The 25960-nt window shown below is 43.8% G+C and overlaps 1 long non-coding RNA gene across 1 annotated transcript in view; it reads right to left on the minus strand.

Annotated features, from left to right (window-relative positions):
* LOC132540814 (uncharacterized) overlaps positions 1-25960 on the minus strand; it is a 99083-nt gene that overhangs the window by 24030 nt on the left and 49093 nt on the right. The window contains exon 3 of the long non-coding RNA XR_009551937.1: positions 18974-19123. This is a non-coding gene — a long non-coding RNA (uncharacterized LOC132540814). The remainder of the gene's footprint in view (positions 1-18973; positions 19124-25960) is intronic.

Raw genomic sequence — 25960 nt, forward strand, 5'->3', positions numbered from 1 at the left:
AATAATAAATGATAATAAAACAGCTTCACTCAGAAGGAGAAGGCTGAACATGATTTAAGGAAATCATGAGCAGGGCTAGGGAGATTACTCATCTGTAGAGCATAACACCTGCCTGTACGATGTCTGGATGTCTGTCCCTGATGCTAGCAGATTTCTTGGGGGTGTTTCCTTTTCTCCCTCTTCCTCTTCCTCTTCCTCCCCCTCCTCTCTCTCTCTCTCTCTCTCTCTCTATCTCTCTCTCTCTCTCTATCTCTCCCCTCTCTCTCCTAGGCAACCTAGTCAAGGGGACCCTACTATTTTACTGCCAGCATACCACTTCTGGTTGACTTATTCCTCCTGCAAAGTGTCTCAGTCACCTCCAAGGTCAAATTGACAGCAAGCTATACCTCTAGAACAGATACTGATGTCACCAAGGCTTAATCCAATTTTCTCTAAAATAAGATATGGGAAGTGACATGCAGGAGCCACTTTTCCCTAGGTGGCAGGCCTGCTATTCAACTGAAAGGACTTCAAGGCACACTCCATTCTACCAGGGCTGATGGATGAAGTCAGGTCAGCTACAAAAACCTGTTCCCCATTAGACACATCAGTGTTTGTCAGAGATTATCAAAGCTCCATGTTCTTGGGTCCCAGGGGCAACAAGGCTACACTTCAGGTGGTGCTGATGTCATCTGGGAGCATTCTTACCCTCCACAGTTTCAGACATCTGCATGCCTCCTCTGAAGAACAAAAACAATAGAAAAGCTCATTCATCTGTCCTTGCTAACACAGAGGGAAGCTAGAGACCCTCAGAGATACCAGGACAATTTGACTGAAGGCAGATGATTCCCTGACGAGCTAAGATTTTCTGGAAGCTTCCATGCCCCCAATAATTGAATCATGCTTTATTTGTCACCCTGTATTACTGTTGCTTTATTTTGCTGATCAAAGCATCAAAGGCCAAGTCCATTCTTCTAGCAGCCACTCTAAGAGCCTTAGTTCAGACACTAGGCTCAAGTTTTAGCATTGCCACAACGATCCGATGTGAACAGAACATGAGGCTCAGACTGCAGTCAGCAAAGGTAAGATGCCAGATTTGTGACGACTGTGTGCAACCTTCCAGTGTGCATGTCTGTCTTTTCTATGTTTTTTTTTTCTCTACACAATAGAAGCATTATGGATAAAAGCAGGTAATAGTAAAGAGAGACCAATTTCCACAAGAGGTTTTTTTTTTCCCCCTTTTAAACACAGTTTATTTGAGTTTTGAATGAGTCCATTTTCCAACTCCCTGGGAACAGCTCCCAGTTCTACAGCTTTTGAAGGTGTGGATAAAGCTTTTATCTATAAGTTTTGAGGTAAGAAAATAGGTTTAATGAAGGCAACTTTATCTATATCAAGTATTTATTTGTAACATTTAAAGGTGTTATGCAGTTGTTATGCACTGATACAACATTATAGATTTTTCTTTTTTTGTTATTATTGCCACCAGGGTTAATGCTGGAGCTTAGTTCTTGTATGACAAATCCACCACTCCTGATGGCCATTTTTCTTTTCTTTTTTTTATTGCATAGAAGAGAGAAAAATTAAGAAAAGATGAGATAGAGAGGAAGAGAAAAAGATAGATACCTGCATACCTGTGTCACCATTTGTGAAGTTTCCCTCCTGCAGGTGGGGACTAGGGGCTTGAACCCAGGTTTTTCCACATGGTAACATGTGCACTCAGTCAGGTATGCTACCACCTGTTCCATCTTCCTCCATCATTATAGTTTTTCTTTTTAACTGGTTTCCATTATTTTTTTAAGATTTTATTTTTTAAGTTTTATTTATTTATTATTGGGTAGAGACAGAGAGAAATTGAAAAAGGAGGAGAGAAAGAGAGGGAGAAAGACAGAGAGACACCTGCAGCACTGCTTCACCATTCATGAAGCTTTCCCCCTGCAATGGGGACCAGGGGCTTGAACCCAGGTCCTTGTGCACCATAGTAAATGCACTTAACCAGATGTGCCACCATCTGGCCCTGACTTCCATTGTTTTTTATTTTATTTTATTTTATTTTATTTTATTTTATTTTAACCAGAGCACTTCTCAGTTCTGGCTTATGGTGGTGCAGGGGATTGAACCTGGGACAAGGGAGCCTCAAGCATGAGAGTCTGTTTGCATAACCACTATGCTATCTCACCTGCCCCTGACTTCCATTCTGTTTGATTAAGAACCTATGCTGAGAAGCATTAAGAACCTGTGCTGAGTAGCATCCCACTAGAGTTTTAATCTCAGCACCAGAAGGTGAATTGCCTTAGCTGACAACAAACTCAAGCAGAGGAACCAGGCCCACAGGAGTCTATGAATTCCAGTAACCTCCCTGGGTCATCCCAGCCTTGACTGGCTCCTGCTGTTTCAGTGGGACACATTCCTCATCTACCCCTCCCCACCCCCAGACTCCTCCTTCTGACTCTGGACTGTTCTTTGCCCATCCTGAGGGCCTCCCCCATCAAGCGTCAAACACAACAAAACAAAAATGATTTGTGATTTACTATCTGGTGAGCTCAGCATGAAACATATCACATACAATTGCTCACATTCACTCTGATGCTCCAGCTTTCCCACTCTAGCAGGTATTATGACCCCATTCAGAGGACCTAAAACCAAGAACAGAAAGGTGATATAACTCTCTAGATCTTGAAACCAAACCATGGCAGGGTCCACCTGACCCCAATTCTCTGCCCTACTTGACACACTTTCTAATCCAGGTTTATTCTCTCCCTTCTCTTCCATGTGACACCCACACATGTTCAAGCATCTTCTGTCTTAGCCAAATTAAGAAGGACTAGCAAAATAGCTAGCCTGGATAATGCTCCTGTTATTCATGTGCATGATTCAGGTTCAAGCCTGGCCCCTACGGCTTTGGGGAAAGTTTCGTTGTTGTGAAGTCTTTTCTTTCTTTTTTTTTTTTAATATTTATTTATTTATTCCCTTTTGTTGCTCTTGTTGTTTTATTGTTGTAGTCATTACTGTTGTTATTGATGTCATTGTTGTTGGATAGGACAGAGAGAAATGGAGAGAGGAGGGGAAGACAGAGAGCAGGAGAGAAAGATAGACACCTGCAGACCTGCTTCACCACCTGTAAAACGACCCCCCTACAGGTGAGGAACCAGGGGTTCGAACTGGGATCCTTACACTGGTCCTTGCGCTTTGTGCCATGTATGCTTAACCCACTGCACTACTGCCTGACTCCCTGTGATGTCTTTTCTTCTCTCCCCTTCTTCATCTGTCTTTGTCTCACTCTTGATAGCTGAAAAAGTCATCCCAGAACATTGAAGCCCTACCACACATACACACACGCGGGCACACACACACACACACACACACACACACACACACACACCAAAGGAAAGTCCATCCCAATGGTACATTAGTTTCTGGTTAATATCTTACTGTTATCTTTTTAACTTTTTCTTTAACTATTATCTTTATTTATTGGATAGAGACAGCCAGAAATTGAGAGGAGAGAGGGAGAGAGAGAGATACGTGCAATCCTGCTTCACCATTGGCAAAGCTTTCCCCCTGAAGTTGGGGCTCTAACACAGGTCTTTGCACATTATAACATGTGCACTCAGCCAGATGCACCACCACCTGGCCCCATTGTTGTCTTTGTTATTTAGTTCTGTGTTGCTTAAAAACATTTTAGTCAGGGAGTCGGGCTGTAGCGCAGCGGGTTAAGCGCAGGTGGCGCAAAGCACAAGGACCGGCATAAGGATCCCGGTTCGAACCCCGGCTCCCCACCTGCAGGGGAGTCGCTTCACAGGCGGTGAAGCAGGTCTGCAGGTGTCTGTCTTTCTCTCCTCCTCTCTGTCTTCCCCTCCTCTCTCCATTTCTCTCTGTCCTATCCAACAATGACGACAACAACAATAATAACTACAACAATAAGACAACAAGGGCAACAAAAGGGAATAAATAAATAAAATAAATATTTAAAAAAAAACATTTCAGTCAGGGGCATGTAGTAGTGAACCCAGTAGAGAACATGTTACCATGCACAAAGATCCATGTTTGAGGCCCAGTCCCCATCTGCAGTGGAGAAGCTTCACAAGTGGTGGAGCAATGCTGCAAATGTCTCTTTCTCTAGCTCTTTCCCTCTCTATTTCTGTCTTTGTCAGAAGAGAAATGGGGAGCAAAAAGAAAAAAAAACTGACTACCAGGAAATGTGGAGTTATTGATGCATCAAATTTCAGTGATAACCCTAGTGGTAGAAAGTAAACAGACTTAACTGTTGTTAAAAAAAAAGTATTTGTCTGTAAATCACCAATATCATTTTTAACATCAGTTTCTCTGATGTTTTATTTGAGATATATTGACCTGGCATAAGGAAAGGATGTATGATCAGCACAAGTATCCCCCAGCCCTGGGTGGAAGACAGCATTACCCTCATGTGACCACCCAGCTACGCCAAGCAGAGGGACCTGTGTGAAGACAAGAAACAGTGAATCTCTGAACTGTTTCTTTAGTCCCTGGGGTCCTATGTTGTGCATATATGTCTCCATTCCAAGCCATTAGGTCCTTCAGGAATTCATTCAAAATGGCTCTGCCAGAAGGTTAGGCTAAAATATTTCCTGGTTGACAAAACCAAGTCTCTAAAAATCACAGTCCTCACTATTAAGCATCCAACAGCTCCATTTTATATTATAGTTGAGGAAGTTGAGCAAAGAGATCAAGTAAGTTCACCAAGATGGAGATCCTATCATCCAGTTGAAAAACAAGATCAGAAGAGAAAACACAAGTAAAACCTTAACTGGAGTTGTTGTATTGCACCAAAGTAAAAGTCTCTGGGGGAGGGGGAGGGGGAGAAGAGTACAGGTCCTGGAAAAGGATGACAGAGGGCTTGGTGGGGGTTGTATTGTTATGTGGAGAACTGAGAAATGTTATACATATACAAACTTGTATTGACTATCAAATGTAAAACATTAATCCTCCAATAAAGGAAAAAAATTTTTTTTAAAGATCCCATCATCCATCTTGTTCTGTTTACTTCTGAACCCATGCTGCTTACCACCTTGATCTGTTGCCTCCTGAAGCTCAGTTCTCTCATCTGTAGAGTGGAGGGAATAATGCCGATCATGAGGTTTGGGGGGCTATGCTACCTGACACCCAATAGTTTTGCTAACTATTGGATTTATGAGTGTGTCAGGAAATTGTGAGGATGTGGTTGAGCTTGACAGGGCTTGATTTGAGGGGACATCCATCTTCTCCCTGCCTCACAAACCACCCTGCATTCCTGATACTATGGCCTGTCCTTTTATTATCTACATATCAATCTTCTGCTTTGTCTTACAAATGACTAAAGGTCTCCCTCCTAATTCCCCACAGGGTATTGTTAATCCTACCAGTTGAACTCCTAGCAACAGTTGCTGGCATGGTCCATACCACTCCTGGGCCCTTTTGCCTTTCTCCACCCCTTTCCTAACCATGTATGGTATCGTCAAGCCATTTCCGTTTCTGTCTTGTCTCTTCTGTGTCCTGAGCTGGAGGAGGGTGGGCATGCAGAGCGGTAGGCTGACCATTGTGGTTTGTGCCATGTGGCTTAACCAGGTGTGCTACCTCCTGACCCTGGGGTGCTTGAATGAATAAAGATTTGTATTGCTTTGCCACCACGAGCTTAGTTCCTGGGTCATCTCTCTCTCATGACACTAGCCCGACATGAGTACACTATTTTGGAGGCTATGAGATAGGAAAAGAAGCTTGGTTTTGAAACATCACAATTTTTAAATATTTAATCTATGTGTTTTATAGAGAGAGAAATTGAGAATGGGGGAGGGAGGGAGAGGGAGAGAGGAAGAGAGGGAGAGAGAGGGAGAGAAAAAGAGAGAGACTTGCAACACTGCCTCACCACCTGTAAGGTTTTCCCTTTGCAGGCAGGGACTAAGGGCTTAAATCCAGGTCCTTGTGCATCATAAGGTGCCACCATCTGGCCTCAAAACATTAGAATTCAAAACTGAGAATTCTCTGGGAATATTTTGCAAATTTTAAAATATCATTTAAAATATTTTTATTCATTTATGTTTTGGAAAGAGACAGAAAGGGGAGACAGACAGAGAGAAACCTGCAGCACTTGTGAAGTTTCCCCCATTGATGGGAGGTCAGAGGCTTAAACCCTTATCCTCATGCATTATAACATGTGTCACCACTTGTCCCCAAAATGTGTGTGCCTGTGTGTGTGTGTGTGTGTGTGTGTGCGTGTGTGTGTGTGTGGCAGAACACTGTACAACTCTGGCTTATGGTGGGGGAGAAGGGGTATGAACATGGGACTTCAGAGCCTCAGGGTTTTTTCTTTTTGGATAACCATTATGCTATCTTCCCACTATCCCCTGCAACATTTGTTTGTTTGTTTGTTTTAATTCTATGTTCTAATATTGTAGATGCCTTGTTGCAGATTGCCTTTGTTGTGGAATAAGAACACCAGAATCAGACCCAATAATGAGACTAGATGTGCAAAGTGAGGAGAGGAGGGGAGAGGTTTATTACACAGGAGGGTATAGACCTGGATCACTCCTGAAGAGCTTAGCCCCTGGTGGACACAATTACACTCTTTTATACTCAAATGGCATCAAGAAGTTACACACCGTTATACATTTTCCAAACCAAGGGGAGATAGCTCAGCAAGCAAAGCAGTTTGCTGTCAGCCTGGCCCCCTTTGAGGGGCCTTTTTCTTTACACTTATCTACTTACCTTCTTAATTGACAGTTGGTGGCGGGGAGGCTGGGTCCTCTACTTCTCTTCTTGTTCTTCTTGGTGCCTAGCAAGTTTCTATCGTGGTTTCAATTCTATAAGTTTTATCCTAGCTGATTTTCTATCTCACTTTCTACATACATTCTGAAAATATTCATGAAGCTCTAAGGCACAAATCTAGCTTTCTTGTGAAAACCATAACCTATTAAAACAGTCAGGTTGTTAAAGAGGAGAGTTAAAAATCAAAACAGAGGCAGGAGTAGATAGCATAATGATTATGCAAAGAGACTCACATACCTGAGGTTCCAAAGTCCCAGACTCAATCCCCCACACCACCATACACCAGAGTTGGCCAATGCTCTGGTAATAAATAAATAAATACGAAACCAGCTCCCAATGGGTTGTTCCTATTGACCTTGAGATTCTGACCAACAATAATTAAAGCTGAATCTGTGAAAGGTTCTCACTGAGATTTATGAACATAAACTCAAATATTTCTACAATTCTGCCTCTCTTTAATTGCTCCATCATCAATGGCTTCGACAATGGAAACTCTGATTCTAAGACAGGAAGGAGCTCTGAGTGTTCCCAGCAGTTGTGACTCCACAGTAAAAGCAAAACAACCCACCCTGGGGCTTTTTGAATTTGTATAAATCCACTCCTCTAGAAGACATTTTTTTTTTCAATATCAGATGGAGCTAGATCCTGAGGGACAGAGAAGAGACACCGTAACACAGCTCCATTGCTCACGAAACTTCCTGTGTGCATAGTGCTCCCATGTGGTACCAGGGGCTCATGCAAGGTAAAGTGTGCTTGCTCTGCTAGGTGAGCAATCTTCTAATCTAGAAACCTCACTTTTTTTTTCCCTCTAGGGTTATTGCTTGGCTCGGTGCCTGCACCATGAATCCACCACTCCTGGAGGCCATTTTTCCCCCCTTTTTGTTGCCCTTGTTGTTGTAGCCTCGTTGTGGTTATTATTATTGCCATTGTTGATGTTGTTTGTTGTTGGATAGGGCAGAGAGAAATGGAGAGAGGAGGCGAAGACAGAGAGGGGGAGAGAAAGATAGACACCTGCAGACCTGCTTCACCACCTGTGAAGCAACCGGATCCAACCCGGATCCTTACGCCAGTCCTTGCGCTTTGCGCCACATGCACTTAACCCACTGCGCCACCGCCCGACCCCCAGAAACCTCACTTTTGTAGCAGCTCTTGGACATAGATGCTGGACACCTTTGCTTATCAGAAGTAACAGTTCTGAAAGTGTAGGAAGAAAACATAATGGATATGCAAATTACTTTCTTATTGGTGGCTCTGAACTCCCAGTTTCAACTCCAGCCTTACTATAAGCTAAAGCTGAGCAGTGCTCTGTTTATAAATAACAATTAAAAGGAGAAGTAGTAGTAACAAGTCTTGAATTAAAACATCAAAGTATGAGAGAAAGGAAGTGACTCAGTCAATTACCAACACGTTTAATCCTCTGCATGTTCTACTGCACACTTTATAAACCAGCATTTCCTGCCTCAACCTTGACCACAGAGTCTTCCTTGCTAACATATATACTTAGGCACAAGTTTAACTTTCCAAAACAGAACAGCCTGCCAAACGAGAATTCTGGGACACATGTTTAAAAACACTCATTTCTTGAAATTAGCACTAATCAAAGCCAGCAGTGACTTAATATCTTAAAACTGTCACAGTAAGAGCTTTCCAAATTTAGCCTAGAGGACGTTCACATAGAGGAAAAGCAAATGCTTTCAACTTCAACCCAGTTCCTCAAGAAAGAATTAGCAGGCTTGGGGGCTGAGTGGAAGTGCACCTGGCTAAGCACACACATTATAGCACACAAGGACCCAGGTTCAAAAGCCAGGTCCCCACCTGCATGGGGAAGCTTCACAAGTGGTGAAGCAAAGCTGTGGGTATCTCTCTTTCTCTCCTTCTCAATTTATCTCAACCCTATCAAATAAAATATATATTTAAAAGTATTAAGTAGCAGGCTTAAATTCAGATAATTGACTATAAACTTGGTTACTATCCATTTTTATCTGTTTATCTCATTTCTCTATTTTCCAGAATACATCCTATAGGGGATCAAGCAGTGGTGCACCTGGTTAAGCATACACATTACAGTGTGTAAGCCCCTGGTCCCTACCTGCAGGGGAAGAGCTTCCCAAGTGGTGAAGCAGAACAGCAAGTATCTCTCTGTCTCTTTCCATCTCTCTCTCCATCCCTCTCAATTTCTTTGTACAGGCAATCAGAGCAGCACCAGTCATAACAGTTAAAAGGTGGAAACAACCCAAATGAACAGCAATTGATGTACAGATAACAAAATGTAATTATATGCAATTACATTTGCATATTATATATGATATATATGTGATTATAAACTATATAAAATGCGATTATATATGCAATACATTATTTGACCTAAAAAAGAGATGAGGTTCTAATATATACAACATGAATGAACCTCAAAAACATACTCATGCCCCAACACCTAGATATGAACGAGGACCCAAGAGACAGAGCACATGTGCACATGTATCCATAAGTTAGGGGAAAATAAGACACCGTAAAGCAAAAGTACACAATAGTGTGCAGTGACCAATAAGTGCAGCAAGCAAGTAGAAAGAGCTAAAAAGGACAACATAAAGTACTTAATCAAGTAGTTTCCACTTAGACTTAGATACTCTCCTCACCTACTTCGTATTTCATTTTCCTCAATCACTCCAAGGCTACCCTTGTTAGACAAAGTAAGGATTACAAAAGCTGAATAAGGGCAAGAGACCAGCATACTTTAATGATGGCTCTTTTGCTTACTCCCAGGCCACCTCATCTCCTGGGGCTGTAGTCAAGGACTATCTTTGGGTTCCCACACAGACATGATGGGTTGAGACTTCTAATAGATCCCTCTCTCCACTGTCACTGGTCATCTCCATCAGGAATAACACAACAGACCCCTATGTAGGCCCCCATAGGACCTTGCCCTCAATGTGGACCAACAATGGTAGGGACTGCCTCATTCTCGGAAGGGAAGTTGGGCCAAAATCCTCTACCACTAGAGGAAGATGAATCTGGCAATAGATGCTGCCTAGAATGTCCCTAACTATGACCACAGAATGTGAGCTCAGACCTACAGAGACGCAGAGGTTACACAGGCTCCTGCACTGAATATAGGCCAAAGATCAAATCAGTGGGGTTTACAGTTAAAGGTATTTATATACTGTTGCTGAGGACTTATTCTGATGCAGTCTCCGCCCCCAGGTTTTTCTATGCCCCGCTAAATCCTAGAGTGCCCCCTTTCAACCAATCCTGGCTCCGCCCCCAGGTTTTCCTATGCCTCGCTAAATCCTAGAGTGCCCCCTTTCAACCAATCCTGGCCCTACACGTCACCCCTGGTTGTCGCCCAATAAAAAGCCCCCTCACCCCTCCCCTCGCTCTCTCTGGGCTCTTGGCTCTCCCTCTCTGAGGTCTCGCTCCCTGCTCTCCCCCCGTGGTCGGCCATTGCTGGCTGGCTCCACGTGGTCTGAACCAAACCTCCCCCCCATCCTATAATAAAGATCTGTGTACCCCTTTGCTCTGGACGTCCGCTCTCTTCTCCGCGGTGCAGCCCGACACCAGACCACCTCAACAACATCTGGCGCCCATCGTGTTCCGTACCCACACCACGCCCGGCCTGAGGTCTCCGAAACCGCCCAGACACAGGTAAGTGGCATCCGCCCACTTCTGTGGCCCCGCGTTTCCCTCCACTATGGGAAATTTCTCGTTTTATGAGGAGGTGTCCCAGTCATTATTTCTTGACCTGGGACAGATTCCCGCTGTCATAAAAGGTTTAATTTTCGCTACCCCTTGGATTTTTTTAACTGTGGTCGCCACTTTCAAGATATGTAAAACGTGGTATGCCATAAGGATAAGTGACCTTGAGGCTGAGGTACGAGAGTTAAATCACATGTGCTTAAGACTTAGACATCCTAAGCGATCAGCGGCTAAACCCAAGAATTCCGTTCCCACAGACACGCACACGTGTTCGGACGCTCCTCCTCTGACCCCACCCCCTTCCGCCGTTCAGGTTTCAGCTCAGCCTGCGTTCCTGAACCCTGCCCCTTCCGTCCCGGTTTCAGCTTCCGTTTCAGCTCCGCCTGAGGCTTCCTCGTCCCTGACCCCGCCCCCTGCTGATACATCACCATTAAGAGATCTAGTGGCAGAGATACGAGAGCTAAAGGATATTTTTTCAGCATTTAAGGATTTTAAACCATGTGCAGTCCACCCCGGGAGCTCCGTCCCCGTAGATATGCGTTTAGTCTCCCCTGCAGCCACTACAGCAGTTTCTACTGAACTTTCCACTTCTGTAGCTCCCTCTCCCGCGCCACCGGACCAAATCCACACATTCCCGGTAAACTTGGCCCCTTCTAAACAAAACCCTCAGCCGTGGCAGCCATATTCCTCGAAAGAACTTGGAACGCTCAGGCAAGCAGTCAGGGAGGACGGTATGCACTCTCCATGGACCAAGTCCGTTTTGAGAAGCTTTTACCAGCATTTAAATACACCACAAGACTGGAAAGAACTGGCTCGTGCTGCACTCCCAGACCCTCTCTATCTTCAGTGGCAGGCATGTTTCCGCGATGAGTGCTCTAGGCAATCGCAGGAAAATAGTAACAAACAGATAGAATGGAATTCTGATGCTTTGTTTGGAGCAGGAGCTTATGAATCTGGAGCTCAGCAGGCAGAAGCCAGGTTTCCAACTGGTTATTTTGAACAGGTACGCATCTGTGCAACACAAGCATGGGAAAGGGTGACCACACCTGATGTAGATCCATCAGCTCCCATTAACTCTTTTCACCAAGGCTCTGATGAGTCATTGGCGAGCTTCATCTCAAGGGTGAAGAGAAGCTTAGAGAGAAAGGTTTATAATCCTGACGTCCGCACACTACTCCTGCGCTCTATTGTCTGGGAAGGCATGACACCACAATTCCGTCAGGTATGCCTTAATCTTAAACACCTACACCCAGATAATTGGATTCTAGCGACACAGGAGCTTACATCAGGCAATTATGGGACACCCGCTACGACGCAGGTCTATGCAGTTGCCCCACGTAAGCAAAACGGGGCCTGCTTTCAGTGCGGTCGCCAAGGACATTGGCGTAACCAATGTCCTGATAAGTTGCGACCACGCCTCCAGTCAGGGAAACCACGCCTCCAGCCAGAGCAACCCCGCTTTCAGTCAGGGAGCCAGAGACCACGTACTGTTTGTCCAAAATGTCGTAAGGGGTTTCATTGGAAGAGAGATTGTTGGTCCCAATTTCATAAAGATGGTTCGCCCCTGAATGGTACAAATTCGGGGCCTGAGATTTTGTGGACCACTCCTGTTTTAGAACAAGGTCACCCTTCTATGACAGTAAAGATTGGCAATATTCCTTTTAAATTTTTGATTGACACGGGGGCAGCAAAGACGATTTTAAGGCAAGAAGAGGTTCCCCAAGATTGGGAACTCATCCCTGGACCCAGTTTACATGGAATAGGAGGGATGACAAGAGCATTTTGCACACGAGACTCGCTTATGTGGGAAGACCCAGAAGGTTCTACTGGACACTTCCGCCCTTTGGTAGCTAATATTAGCACCAACTTACTGGGCAGGGATCTTCTGGAATGTCTTAATGTTAGGATATCCACAGACGCCTCTGCAGAGCGTAAAACTCATTCCCGCGATACCAGGTCTATTCAGCACCCCCAATACTAAATGCCACTGTTCGTAGCCAAACACCCCGCTTAAGCTGGCTTTCTAATGAGCCTGTCTGGGTGGAACAGTGGCCTTTACCTAGGGATAAGCTAAAAATTTTAAAAGAGCTCGTCCGAGAGCAGTTGTCCTTGGGACACATTCGTCATTCTCGAAGCCCATGGAATACTCCTGTCTTTGTGATTAAAAAGCGCTCGGGAAAATGGCGCCTCCTTCAAGATCTCCGTGCAGTAAATAAAACCATGCAGGTCTGGGGCTCCCCCCAAAGGGGTTTGCCTCTTGCTTCTGCAATTCCCACGGGAATTCCAATCATAGCTATTGATATACAAGATTGTTTTTTCTCTATCCCCTTGCATCCGCGAGATTGTAAACGTTTTGCCTTCTCTGTTCCGTCTATTAATAATGCCAGCCCCGCTGACAGATTTGAATGGGTGGTGCTGCCCCAGGGTATGGCCAATAGTCCTACAATTTGTCAGGAGGCTGTTAAATCTGCCCTTGTCCCATATATTCATAAGGGCCTTAATATTTTTCATTATACAGATGATATTTTAATATGGGGAAAATCAGATACAGATCTCTATGCCTTACGTGATTTTCTCATTCCTGCATTAAAGAAAAGCGGCCTTAATGTAGCCCCTGAGAAGATACAGCTAATCCCTCCAATATCCTTCCTAGGTTCAGAGATTTCTCTAACGCAAATTCGTCCCTTAAAACCTAATGTTACCTTCCCTTCTAACCTTACTCTTGCTTCTTTACAAAGTTTTCTAGGAAATTTAAATTGGCTTAGGCAGTATCTCTATCTGCCCACAAGCTGCCTCCAACCACTGTTTGACCTGTTGAAAGGAAACAAACAGCCCTCTTCAAAACGTAAGTTAACTCCCGAGGCCTCCTTGGCACTGGAAAGGGTTAACCAGGCCCTCCAGGACATGCACCTTGTTCGATTCTCCCCCTCCTCTCCAGTAAACCTTCTAATCTTCAACTCCACCCCCACAGTAGTAGGGGCACTGTGGCAAGACCATGGGGTTCTCGAATGGCTTCACACGCCAGTAGGAGGAGCTCCAAGACTCCTCACTGAGATAGATGCGTTAGCATTCATGGTTCGCCAAGGGAGAAATAGGTCTGTGCAGGTCTTAGGGAAAGAACCGGATTTAATCATTCTGCCCTTTTCTCTCACAGATACAGAGTGGCTTATACGCCATCATTCCCGCTTTGCCATAAGCTTCGTGGGGTTTCCAGGACAAATAGATAACCATTTTCCTTCTAATAAATTGATAGCTTCTTTACCTCTTCTGCCTCTACTAGCACCTAAACTTTTCTCTCGGGATCCCATTCCCTCTGCTCCTACAATCTTTACTGATGGCGGAAAAAGGGGAGCTGCTGCCCTTATATATTACCCAGACAAACAATATCCTAAACCTCTCTTTACTGAGCTTCCTGATAATTCCCCTCAGTACAAAGAACTTTATGCTGTTTTTCTTGCACTAAAAGCTGTACCAGAATCCTTCAACCTTTTTTCTGACAGTGTGTATACTGTTAACTTACTTCCATGGCTTGCTCGTTCGTATGTGAAAATTGATGACAACCCACTTTCCCCTCTCTTGATTCAAATCGCCTCTATGCTCTGTTCTCGAACCCAACCACTGTATATTCAACACCTTCGTTCCCACAGCCCTCTTCCTGGTTCCCTGTCCGAAGGGAATGCCGCAGTTGACCGCCTTGCCTCCACAGGAACTTTCCCAGTCTCTGTCTCTGATCCTGCTAATTTTCACTCTCTAACCCATGTTAATCTTAAAGGCCTTCAAGCTCGATTCCCTGATGTTCCTGTACCACAGTTAAAACATATCCTTGCTACATGCTCTTCTTGTGCAAATCTCATAAAGACACCTGCTATCCAGACCCTTGGGGTTAACCCCCGAGGTTTAAAAGCTAATGCTATTTGGCAAATTGATGTCACCCACATACCAAACTTTGGCAAACAAAAATATGTGTTTGTCTCAATTGATACCTTTTCTAAATTTATGTGGGCTACAGCTCAGACAGGAGAAAGTGCTAAAAAGCTTGTAAGCCATATGCTCTCTTGTTTTGCCGTTATGGGGGTCCCATTACTTTTGAAAACAGACAATGCACCTATGTTTTCAAGCAAACAATTTAAAGATTTTTGTTCCCTCTGGAATATTACTCATACCACGGGCATTCCCTACAATCCACAGGGACAAGGCATTGTCGAAAGGGCCCATCAAACACTGAAGGCTCAACTAAATAAAGATAAAGGAGGAACATATCCCCCCAATATCCAGCTAACAAAAGCCTTAACTACGTTAAATCTCTTTAATATTTACAATAACTCAGCCTTACCCCCTATTATTCTTCACTGGCAAACACCATCTACCCTCCCATCTATTAAGGTGAAATGGAGAGACCCACTCGATAAAGTTTGGAAAGGGCCTGACCCATTATTGACCATGGGAAGGGGTTTCGCATGCATTTTCCCTCAAAATTTCTCTAAACCTGTCTGGGTTCCTGCCCGCCATGTCCGACAATACCCGCAGGATGGCGCTGTTATTCCTGAAGAACAAGAAATACTACAAGAGGACCAGATGCAGGATACATCCCAGGACCCGTAATACGACATGGCAGAACCTGCAAATCTGGCTCACAGAGACCTCTCTCCTACCCTTTCCCTGTATGTCTTATGTTATAACTGGCCAGTTGTTTTTGTGAATGAGTGTGTTAAATGACAAAATTTTTTTTCTTTTTTTTTGCATGACCCATCTGCTTGGAGTACTCTAAAAGGTTATTGGCCTTATATAAAAATGCTGGACGCAGCCAAAGTTTCTGGAGACGTCCAGAAACATTCCAAAAAATTTTTTTTCTTTCTCCCTCTTTTGAATTTTATATATAGTATTGGTATATATGTAAGTGTTTAGTCTTAAACTGTGTGACTAATGACAGATTTAGAATTGTTTTTAAATAATGTGTTTTTATAACAAAAGTTCTTTTTCCTCCAGTTTGTTATAACTAAATGTTTATGGGTATGTCTCAAGTTTGGTAACACTAACTTAACGGTCAGAAGTGTAACCCTACAGCTACACTTTTACCAGACAAGGTAAATATTAATTGTTAAGGTAACTTACTATTTAGGTAAAAGTCTAAATGTTCAACGTGACTATTCATTCCCAAAACTAAACTATATAAATTTTATATACAGGACACCTTTGAAGGGCCCCCAAAGGTGCCCTGTAAACTATCTTGTGGAAATTAATCCACAACAGATCTGGCATCAATCTGGCACTGTAAACGTTAAAATCATTGTCACGAATATGCGTTAACTCTCTAAGCAATTTGAGTCTGTTTAAAATACATATTTTAGCTAAAATTGGTCTCAAGATCCTGCGGTAGAGGCTGCTACAGGAGGTCACATTAGATGACCTTTTAATAAATCATAAAGAGATTCTAAACCAATTATAATCATCGAGGTACCAACTATAACAAACCTATAACTTGTTCCCAGTTCAAATTAACCACGAGAAGCAGATTGTTTGTGTTTCTTTCACAGGAATCCCGGAAAAACCATCTGAACCCCTGCACACCCTGACGTCACTCACTAGATGGCACGACTACCGTGGCACACCCCCCGAAACCCTAGATGTCACTCAACGTGATCTGAAGAACCTGATACACGAATTCCAAGGACAGAACTTTCTTCATGCCTGGTTACCGTTCCTGCTTCTGACCTGCTTGTTACGTGTTGGCAGTTCCAGCTAGCTATCTACAAAAGAGCAACATTCCAGCGGCTGACCTCCCTCATGCAGCGTTGCATCCCCTGCCAATTCCTCCCCTAGCCATCTACTTCGGACTGAGACTTGTATCGGACTTTCTGACATACCCTATATACATTTTACACAATTTTGAAGCAGCTTATTTCCCTTCACGCTGCTGGTTTTTCATAGACTAATCCTGAGTAATTCATAGACTTTACAGACTGTTGCCTTGAGGACTATACAATGCCAAATAGCCCCTCTGTTTGGTGGGTCATGCCTCCTGCCGCCCCCTCACTATGTACCCTTGCCCTTTTCCCCACTCAAGCAGGGAATGTTCCTTTACACACCAATCCTTCCCTTCACACCCCACTGACTTTTACTTCTCCCCTTCGTGTCCCTTCCTATTTTGTTATGTCATTTAGGCTTATGTCCAAAAGGTTTCTGCCCCATGATAGTCTTTTATAGACTTTGTACATCTTATGCAATTACTAGATAGAAAGATAGAAAAGATGTAGAGATACTGTGAAGAGATGGTTGAGCAGGCTGCGCTTAAACCTATGAGATGAGTCTCTCCAGGTAAGTCTCTCTCTCTGAAGAGGGGTTGAGCACAGGAGGACATTTAAATCTCACAAGGTTGGCAGCCATTTAAGCCTTCCCTCCTCCACAGAAAGTCCTACATCTTCCCACCTGAGCATGGCATTCCTCTAAAACATTTAAGCATGCTCCATTTTTCTTTACTGTGTCCATTTAGATATAAAGGGATAGGAGGAGATGTTGCTGAGGACTTATTCTGATGCAGTCTCCGCCCCCAGGTTTTTCTATGCCCCGCTAAATCCTAGAGTGCCCCCTTTCAACCAATCCTGGCTCCGCCCCCAGGTTTTCCTATGCCTCGCTAAATCCTAGAGTGCCCCCTTTCAACCAATCCTGGCCCTACACGTCACCCCTGGTTGTCGCCCAATAAAAAGCCCCCTCACCCCTCCCCTCGCTCTCTCTGGGCTCTTGGCTCTCCCTCTCTGAGGTCTCGCTCCCTGCTCTCCCCCCGTGGTCGGCCATTGCTGGCTGGCTCCACGTGGTCTGAACCAAACCTCCCCCCCATCCTATAATAAAGATCTGTGTACCCCTTTGCTCTGGACGTCCGCTCTCTTCTCCGCGGTGCAGCCCGACACCAGACCACCTCAACAACAATATACTTCTCCCAGATTTGGGAGCTCTCTTCCGTGATCCACCTTTCTAGTCCTATTTCCAACCCTGACACCATCTCCCCAGATAATACTTTTTGCCCACCTGCATGTTAGCTATCAAGCTCAGATAATAATTAGGAAAGTCATGGGCCCCTTGGAATATACCTAAAATAGACCTACTAACTTTTTCCAAAATGGAGACCCCAAATCTCACGTGCTATATTCATGCCTTTAGATTCCAGATTAATAAACAATTTGTTCTTCTTTATATCTTAATGGTCTTTCAGCCACCAAGCAGCAGATGCTACCATGATGCCAACCTGATTTTACCAGGCAGATGACCTCACCAATGTACCAGTGGAACTCCATCTCTCAGGACCCCTGCCCCACTAGGGAAAAATAGAAACAGGCTGGGAGTATGGATCAACCAGCTAATGCCCATGTTCAGCGGAGAAGCAATTACAGAAGCCAGACCTCCCACATTTGCACCCCATAATGATCCCGCATCCATACTCCCAAAGAAATAAAGAATAGGAAAGCTTCCAGTGGAGGGGATAGGATATGGAACTCTGGTAGTGGGAAATGTGTGGGATTTTACCCCTCTTGTCCTATAGTTTTGTCCTATATTTCTATTTTAAAAATAAATTAAATTTAAAGAAAAAAACATACTCAGTGAAAGAAGCTAGATACCAAAGGTCACATATTGTATCATTCTATTTATGTAAAATATTCATAATGGGAAACTCTATAGAGGTAGAAATCAGAGGGCCCAGGCAGTGGTACACCTAGTTAAGAACTCACATTACAGTGTGCAAGGACCCAGGTTCAAGCACTTAGTTCCCACCAACAGGGAAAAAACTTCACAAGTGTTGAAACAGGGCATCAGGTGTCTCTCTGCCTGTATATATCTCTCTCTCTCTCCCTCCCTCCTTCCTTCCCTCCCTCCTCTCTCAATTTCTGTCTCTATCCAATAAAAGAGAAGGGGGAGAGAGATGGAGAGAGAGAGAGAGAGAGGGAGAGGGAGAGGGAGAGGGAGAGGGAGAGTAGTAGTGCCTGGAGGTTAGGGAAATTGGATTGATTGTTTCATAGGTATATTTCCTTTCAGGATAATGAAAGTATTTTGGAACTAGACAGAGGCAGTTGTTGTACACCATGTGAATATAATAAATGCAGCTGGCCTTCCTGCTTTAAGATATTTATCTAAACATGTTATCTAAACTTTACCTCAATAAAAAGAAGAGATGAGGCTAGGCAGACACTCAACATGTTAGAGCATGGGATTTACATGTCTGAGGTCCCAGAGGTCCCCGACTCAACCCTTGGCACCACCATAAGCCAGAGCTGAATGGTGCTCTACACTCATTAAGATATATGTTTTTTCATTTTTTTTAAACAAAGAAAAGAATGACTAGCAAGTAAGAACAGATTCCACCCCCAGAATAAGAAATTGTGTTGGTTACTATCTGCCCTATCTCTTGAACCCCAGGGCTTCTCTGCCTCTACCTCCAAAAATCTTACTGAATTTGCAGTACTGCCTGAGGTAGGGAACCTGGATACTATGCTGCCCGCTTTTCTATCCCGTCAGAAAACTGCTACCCCACCTTGCACTTGCCCTTCATATCTGAAGACCACTTCTCTTCAAGTCCATGACAGTTTAGCCATGACTCATTTGATGGTAGTTGGTGAGACCCCCTTAGTTGTTTCAGCAACTCCCAGAGGACCAGGGCATTAGAAAGCTGGTGAAGGTCTACCTAGAAAAATAAAATAGCAATAATTTAATTTTATGATTTCTTTTTGTTTTTGTTTGTTTTAATTTTTTTTTTTTTACCAGAGCTCTGCTCAGCTCTGGTTTATGGTGGTACAGGGGTCTGAACCTGGGACTTTGGACTCTCAGGCATGAGTCTCATTGCATAACCATTATGCCATCCCCCATCTCAAAACTTATTTATTTATTTATTTATTGACAGGACAGAGGGAAATTGAGAGAGGAGGAGGAGATAGAGAGGCAGAAAGATAGATAGACACCTGCAGACTTGCTTCACTGTCCATGAAGAAAATTCCTTGTAGACAGGGAGAGGGGGCTTGAACCTGGGTCTTTGTGCATGGTGCTATATGTGCTTAAACCAAGTGCACCACCACCTAGCCCCCATCAAAAATAGTTTTTAAAAGAAATATTGCTAAAAACTTTTTTCCTGTCAGGGTTTTGTGTCTGCATGAGTCCAGTGGCAACTTTTTCAGTGTTTCTTTTTTGTATCTCCACAGAGATAGAGAAGAAAGAAAGAAAGGAAGAAAGAAAGAAAGAGAGGAAAAAAAAACAGCACAAGAATGCCCCACCACCTGTGAAAATTTCCAAATATACACAATGCTCCCATGTAGCATTTGGAGCTGGACCCTGAGTCCTCACACCTGGTAAAGTTTGTGCTCAACAGGGTGAGCTGTCTCCTGGCTTCTGCTAAAACTAAAGTGGATGGCCAAAGAGAGAAGGAGAGTCCAGGTAACAGACAGATTTGCTGTTATACAAAACAGTTCAGGCCTATTTGTCAGGCAACACATCCTGTAAGCACATATGAGAAATGTCATCTGCCTCCTTATTCCCCCAACCTCTGTCTTAAAAGCTGCATTCACGGGAGTCGGGCGGTAGCGCGGAGGGTTAAGTGCACGTAGTGTGGCGCAAAGAACAAGGACCAGCGTGAGGATCCCATTTAGAGCTCCTGGCTCCCCACCTGCAGGGAAATCGCTTCACAGGTGGTGAAGCAGGTCTTCAGATGTGTATCTTTCTCTCCCCCTCTCTGTCTTCCCCTCCTCTCTCCATTTCTCTTTGTCCTATCCAACAATGATGACATCAATAACAAGAATGCTACTACAACAATAAAACAACAAGGGCAACAAAAGGAAAAAAATATTAAAAAAAAAAAGCTGCATTCAACAATAGCCCCACCTATAGGGGCAAATGTGAAGTTTAACCTCAGAGCAGAGAGAAGCATAAAGGAGATGCAGATAAGCAGAGCTGGCTATCAGATGCTCCACTGAGAAATCTCACAGCCACTCATGCAGGATCAAGACTACAGATTTTCAGATGAAGCCTGATAATCACCCCCTAATTTTGTCCCACAGCATGTTATCTGACAATAGAACCAACCCTTACATTCTAGTGACAGAGCCGTCCTGCATGGGTAGCTTTAGTATGTGCATGATTCCACCACTCTCAGCATACTAATTTCCTTTTTCAGATACAGAGTGAAAGGGAGGGACCAGGCAGCGGCACATCTGGTTAAGTGTACACATTACATTGCACAAGGACCCAGGTTCAAGCCCCTGGTCCCCACCTGTAAGGGGAAAGCTTTGAGTAGTGAAGCAGAGTTGGAGGTGACTCTCTGTCTCTTTCCTCCCTATACCCCCTTCCCTCTCAATTTTTCTCTGTCTCTATCCAATAATGAATAAGTAAAAATATTTTTTATAAATTTTATTTATTTATTTTCCCTTTTGTTGCCCTTGTTGTTTTTCATTGTTATAGATATTGATGTCATCGTTGTTGGATAGGACAGAGAGAAAAGGAGAGAGGAGGGGAAGACAGAGAGGGGGAGAGAAAGACACCTGCAGACTTGCTTCACCGCCTGTGAATCGACTCCCCTGCAGATGGGGAGGTAAGGGCTCGAACCGGGATCCTTCCACCGGTCCTTGCACTTTGCGCCACGTGCGCTTAACCCGCTGCGCTACCGCCCAACTCCCATAAAAATATTTTTTAAAAAGAAAGAGTGAAATGCAAAAGGGGGAAGGAAGAAAGACAGAAGATGAAGGAGAGACACAACACTCATCACCTGAAAACAGACTTAGGAACAAGAATTAGAAAAGCAGCTCTGGACAAGATTTGTTAATTGCTGTGGAGGGGCTACAGTGGAACACTGTGTGGACCACTATCTTTGTCAGGAATTACCTATGTTGAGTAACTCCCTTAGTGACAATCCTTTCTCTTTTTTAAATAAGATTTTAAAAACAATTATTTAGATAGACAAAGATAAGTCTAGAGGGAAGGAGGAGACAGGGAAGGACAGAGACAGAGAGATACTTACAACACTGCTCTACCCACTCGTGAAATGAACTCTTTTCATGGCGATCCTGTGTGGTGACCATGGTTTTGAGTCCAGATTCTCACAATGGCAATGCATGTGCTCTCTCAGCCCCCTCATTTGTCCTCTTAGTCAAAGGGGTCCTACAAGGTATAGACAGATTCCTTGGAATTAAGTTGCCTCGCTACTTCTGTTTTTTTTTCTTTTTTAAAATATTTTATTTATTTATTAATGAGGAAGATAGGAGGAGAGAAAGAACCAGACATCACTCTGGTATATGTGCTGCCAGGGATTGAACTCAGGACCTCATGCTTGAGAGTCTAGTACCTTAGCCACTGCTCTTCCAATTCACTGGAGGGGAAAAGACACAAGTACAAAGCTCACAATGCTATAAAAGTCACTTCTGAGTTGCTGAATATCTACAACTATTTGTCTGTTTTAAGCTACCATTTCTACATGTTTGCTGCAAGTTATGCCTATTGCCAAATGCTAGATTAGGGGTATTACTTCACATACTTAAACAATTCCACAAATAAGGTCCTCCCAGGACCTTGCCCTCACCATAAAGCAGTGACAATAGGGACAGCCCTAGTCTCTAAATGGAGGCTGGGGTATCCTGCCCTGCCACTTGAGGAAGATTGGTCCTGAAAGAGTGTAGCCTGCAATTTTCCCAGCTGGGACCATGAGCTACGAGCTCAGACCAACAGGGCCTCAGAGGTTACACAGGCTCTGGTACTAAATATATCTATATATGCCTATGCCCTGGGTCAAGTGCATGGAGATAGTTAATTTTATCCACAGAAATTTTTTCAATAATGGGAGCTACTCACTGCCCTACTATAACTTCCCAGTCTTTTTCTCTATTCTAACACCATTTTTTCAGACAATATTCTTATCCAACTTCAGGCTAACTATCAAACTCAAGCAAAATTACCATAATTGGGATGATCTCACTCACAGGCAGAAGTTGAAAAACAAGATCAGGAGAGAAAACACTAAGCACAACCTGAACTGAAGTTGCACCAAAGTAAAAGACTCTGGGATGGGTGGGGGGAAGAGTACAGGTCCTAGAACAGGATGGCAGAGGACCTTGTGGGGGTTGTATTGTTATGTGGAAAACTGAGAAATGTTATGCATGGACAGACTATTGTATTTACTGTCAAATGTAAAATATTAATCCCCAAATAAAGGGAAAAAATAAAAATAAATAAACTACCATAATTATGTGCCCCCAGGAAAATGCCTAAAATGGACTTCCTAGCTTTTTTCTACCCTAAGATCTCTAATCTCATCTGCTATATTACTCATTTTTGGTTCCTGGTCATTAACCATTTTGTCTCACTTTATGTCTTGCCACCTTTCATACACCAAGTTGCAGATGCTTCCATGATTTGTTGGTATGCATGAGACCCCTTCTGTTTCATTTGGTTTAAATCCCCCCTGCTTAACACTATTCTATTTACATAACCACTTCATTCTATTTATATAACCACTGTTAACAAGCACCTCCCTCCAGGGCATTGGTTCAATCCCCACTGTTTCATGATATGTTTTTGCTCCACCCCCCCTCCTTGTCACACCCTGATCCTCTCCTTGTCACACTCTGATTGTCACCAGTCACTTTTCTCTCCACCCTCTCTATGTCACACCCTGTTTCCACCCTACTTGGCAAGTATATATAAAGACAGCATTGTGAGTTTTAGAGTACTTTACCTTGAGTTTAGCTTAGCTCGGCTTAGATTGTGCTGAGTCCTGCATGAATAAAGAGATACTGCCTACAGCTCAACTATGAGTCCCTGGTCGTCTGTTACCTGCCCATGAAGCCAGCCCAGCGAAAACAACCTAACCCGTCGAAAACGACATATGGCGCAACAACGTGGGACCAGACCTGCGCAACTCCCAGATAAGTGAAGACTTTGCCTACCTATGCACTATGGTCTTCTCTTCTACTCACGAAGAGGTTTGCCAAAGTCTCTACTGTTTCATTATGAGACAGTTTCTCTGTCTCTGGAACATTTTACTCTGGGCCACACTTCGGTTCCCTCACCGGGAACTTTGGTTTCTTATGACCGGGATCATAGAGCTTGGGAGATGCACGGAGATTTCTCCTTGGACTTTCTGGATTCCCTCTCCCATGTTTCCTGAGGAAAAGGACTACATTTTGCTCCGGGCCACAGTTTGGTTCTTTATGACCGTGATCGTAGACCTTGGGATATGCATGGGGATTTCCCCTGGAACTTTCTGGACTTCTTCTCGAATGTTTCCCATGGAGAAGGACTACTCTAATTTGAAGAACATTCTCGAGTACCCTGGCAGTTCCCAAGTATGGAGACATGTGGTTAGTTCTACTCTCCTGATTGGATTCTTTCTTCAATGGGAAGACGCTTTTAAAAATGGGTGCCTGAAGCAATCCAGCAGGAACAGTCAGAAACACCCTAAATGGAATTTTGAGGACCTTTTTGAACTAGGTCGCCCTCCGGGGATTCTTAATCCTACATGGTGAGATCTTGATAATCTGGTTCAAGTTGCGTTTCATAAGAGAATGATTTGAATGACTGAATTTTTGTTTGACATTGACTTAAAAAAAAAAATGCTGGACGCAGCCATGATTTCTAGAGACATCCAGAAACAATTCAAAAATTGTTTTTTCCCTCCTATGATTTCTCTTTTACGTCTTGACATGAATCTGAAACGTTTAATCCTGAAAACTGTATGAGTTATGGGTGGGGCAGATAGTGCAATGATTATGTTAATTATTCTCATGCCTAAGGCTTTTAACCATGGTTCTTCTGTTTACCTTTCCACATTTTATTGAGTTTAAAGTGTTTTAACAACCTTGAAATGATACTAGAAAGGACTTCCAATTATAATGGAGTTATCAATGATAGTAAACTTCTAATCTGCTACAAGTTTTGTTTGACAAGTAAGTGAATTTCAGCTGTCAAGTCTTCACATGAAAAAGCATCTACTCAAATGGAATTCCTGGAAATCCATTTGGACCCCTGTTCTCTGACATCGCCCCCGGAAACCAATGATGTGACCTGGCACGACCTGAAGAAACAGATTCACAGACTCGAAAGCTCACTCTCTACAGAAAAGCAGAATTCTGGTGGCCAACATTCCCCATCGAGACAGACGTACAGCATTTCATCCTCTGACATTTTCTTCTGTGGTCAGCTACTTTGGACTGACACCTCCATCGGACTTACTGGTACACGCTGCTGTGTTTCTCAAAGACTAACTTCAGCCAATTGCCTTGAGACTTTATAGACCATGTCCCCTCGCCTGCAGGCTCTGTCCCAGAGGCAGAAAACTCCCCCTCCTTATTAGGTTATGCCCACAGAGGCATGAAGCGCCCCAAGAGGCAAGAGATGCCCACAGAGGCAGGAAACGCCCTTTGAGGCAAGAGATGCCCCCAGAGGCATGAAGCGTTCCCAGAGGCAAGAAATGCCCTTTCGCCTGCTAGGCCTTGCCCTTTGAGGCAAGAAAAGCTCCACTTGGCATCACACTGGTTATTGCTGCTCGCCTATTTTGTTTTCCATGTCATATGCCAATTCTTTTGAAAACGCCTGTATGATATACGTTTCTGTTCACCCCACAATGGCCATTAGTTAAAAAGAAAGGGGGAATTGTTGGTATGCATGAGACCCCTTCTGTTTCATTTGGTTTAAATCCCCCCTGCTTAACACTATTCTATTTACATAACCACTTCATTCTATTTATATAACCGCTGTTAACAAGCACCTCCCTCCAGGGCATTGGTTCAATCCCCACTGTTTCATGATATGTTTTTGCTCCACCCCCCCTCCTTGTCACACCCTGATCCTCTCCTTGTCACACTCTGATTGTCACCAGTCACTTTTCTCTCCACCCTCTCTATGTCACACCCTGTTTCCACCCTACTTGGCAAGTATATATAAAGACAGCATTGTGAGTTTTAGAGTACTTTACCTTGAGTTTAGCTTAGCTCGGCTTAGATTGTGCTGAGTCCTACATGAATAAAGAGATACTGCCTACAGCTCAACTATGAGTCCCTGGTCGTCTGTTACCTGCCCATGAAGCCAGCCCAGCGAAAACAACCTAACCCATCGAAAACGACAATGATTCATCCTGACTTCTCTGGGCAGATGACCTTACCAGTGTCCCCTTGAACCTTGCCTCTCCAGAGCTCTGACCGACTAGGGAAAGATAGAAACAGACTGAGGGTATGGATCGACCTGCCAACAACTATGTCCAGCGAAGAAGCCATTATAGAAGCCAAAAACAACCTTGATCCATACTTCCAGCATGGAGAAGTGATAGGAGGAAGAAGATAAGAGGGTTCTAAACTCTAGCTCCATCAGCACCCAGAGAGAAGAAGGAAAGGAAAGGGACATATGGAGGGGAATGTTGTCATGAGTGGCTTGGAGGTGAAAAGAAGATTGATTGGATCAGGAAGAAAAAGGGAGCAATTATGTATAAATGTAGAAAGATAATTGTAGAGATGGTGGCTGGCCCATGTCTACGACCTTAGGGGAACTG

The sequence above is a fragment of the Erinaceus europaeus genome, chromosome 1 (genome assembly GCF_950295315.1).
Source record: "Erinaceus europaeus chromosome 1, mEriEur2.1, whole genome shotgun sequence".
Classification (NCBI taxonomy): domain Eukaryota; kingdom Metazoa; phylum Chordata; class Mammalia; order Eulipotyphla; family Erinaceidae; genus Erinaceus; species Erinaceus europaeus.